Source organism: Lepisosteus oculatus, chromosome 16 (assembly GCF_040954835.1).
Source record: "Lepisosteus oculatus isolate fLepOcu1 chromosome 16, fLepOcu1.hap2, whole genome shotgun sequence".
NCBI lineage: Eukaryota > Metazoa > Chordata > Actinopteri > Semionotiformes > Lepisosteidae > Lepisosteus > Lepisosteus oculatus.
Window position 1 is genome coordinate 18,726,891 of NC_090711.1, and position 2,136 is coordinate 18,729,026.

The 2,136-nt window shown below is 52.3% G+C and overlaps 1 pseudogene; it reads left to right on the forward strand.

Moving 5' to 3' along the window:
• Nucleotides 1-275: 275 nt before the first annotated feature.
• LOC138223461 (U2 spliceosomal RNA) lies at nt 276-450 on the forward strand (annotated as a pseudogene).
• The last annotated feature ends 1,686 nt before the right edge of the window (nt 451-2,136 follow it).

Genomic DNA, 2,136 nt, shown 5'->3' on the forward strand with positions numbered 1-2,136 from the left:
CGAGGAGTGCCCGGTTCCCGTAATTGGAATGCTAGCTTCCTGCTGTGGCTCCTGATCAGTCTCACGAAGATCTACGTGTGGGAAGCACGGAATGAGCTGATCAGGAACGGTGTGGAGGTGACCATAGCAGGGATTCTGAGGAGAGTGAAAGCGGACGTGGTCAGAAGGATTCGATGGGACATTATGCGCTGGGGATTCGCAGCCGCAAGAGAGCGATGGTAGGACTTGATCACGTGGTGTTAAAGGTGGTGGGTAGGAAACGGTCTGATTTTTGTACTGTTTTTCTAATAAAAAAAATCTGTTCTTATCAGTTTAATATCTGATACGTCCCCCATCGGGGGACCACATATTAAACAGATTTTTGGAACAGGGAGCTGGATCAGGAGCTTGCTCCATCCTCTCCACGCATCGGCCCGGTATTGTAGCGCCTCTGGGAGCGGTGCACCACCTTCTCTCAGCGGTTAAAAGACAGACGTAGCTAGTTAGCGGGCAAGCAAATGAGGTGGACTGGAGCTCCTTCTTCTCGGGTCTCGTCTCTCGTCCATATGAGGAGCGGAGCCTTTTTGAAGGAGCGGAGGGAGCGGAAAGCGGCGGAGGCTTCCGGCCCGGGTCATCCTCAGGGGGGCCGGGGCGACGGGCCCTGCAGCTAGGCTGGGGAGAGGGCCAAGCATCAAATGGACAATTCGTTTCGGATGGAGGAAGGACACCGACATGCCTGGTCGGGAGCTGTTTGTGGAGCGCGTGTTGAAGACCCTGGAGGTAACACCCCTTGAGGTCCTATGTGTGCAGGGGAATTGGCAGGAGAAATATTTTGAAGTATCCTTTTGTGTAGAGCGAATATATAAGAAGGTGTCGGAAATTTGTGTGCAGAAACAGGATGCAGTATGTCTGAGAGACTTCGAGTTGCTAGGATTAGGCCAAGACGACACCCGCTGGATCATTGTTAATATGTATGATCCGTTTGTTACGGATGATGACGTTACAGCTTTCCTGGAGATGCATGTGGAATCAGCCGGTAGGCCTAAGAGGATAAATGACAGATACGGTTATTGGACAGGGAAAAGGCAGTATCAGGTGACCTTAAAAGCTAACGCGAATTATGAAGGGTTTTTCGCACCCCCCAGCATTGTTTGCCCTTGGGGAAAGCCGTGGGTACTTGTTCTATCGGGATCAGCCCCCATTCTGTAAGAAATGCCATGAAATAGGTCACCTGGAAAAATACTGCAGTACATCACGTTGCACAAGGTGTGGGGAGGAGGGCCACACAAAAAGGACTTGTAAGAAAAAGTCTGTTCTTTGTGTGGCGAGGATGATCATATGTACAGGAGTTGTCTAAGAAGAGACCTGACCTTTGTAGCGGCAATGACGGGGAATGTAACTGATTTCATAGAAGAGGAGGAGGGTGACGAGGTTACAAATGAAGAGGAGGCTGGCTGGGAATTGGGGGGTTCAGAGGCACGAAAAAATCAGAAGGAGAAATCGTAGAAGGGGAGTGGCAACCCAGGAGGTGGCAGGAGTCAGTAGACAGTCTTGGGGCGTGGAGAGAGTGGAGAAGGATAAACCTCAGGGCGAACAGGCAGCAGGGCAGCTGGTGGAAGAGCAGTCTGGGATGCAAGTGGAGGAACAACCGGAGGAGGCTCCAGAGGATCCCGGCAGTAAGGAGCAGGGTGATGCAGAAGTGGGGAATCAGGAGGTAGACGATGTGGTGGCGAGTAGTTCAAAAGCCCCCCCAAGAGGCAGAGGGTAGAAAGTGATGAGTGTGCAATGTTGGAAGGGAACAAACCCAAAAAGAAAGAAAGGGCTCCGCTGGCGGAGGAAGGGGGTGGCAGTGAAGTGAAGGAGACAGGCACTTCGGAAGATCTAGGGCCTGTCTTGGAAGACCAGGTAGGTTCAGAAGGGATGGAAGGAACACTGCCACCAGGGCAGCAGGTGGAACCGTCGCAAGCATATGGCTTTTGCTCAGTACTGGTAAGTGGTGGAACTGACGAGAGCCCTAGTGCTTCCTGCGTTCCGCCTATCCCAGGAAGGACAGACGAGGTGGAAATGGGGCAAGAAAACGCAGGCCGGGCCGCGATGCTGGAGGAGGAGGGTATGTTTCCACATTATTTCTGGAATTTAGACCCTGTGTCACCTGTG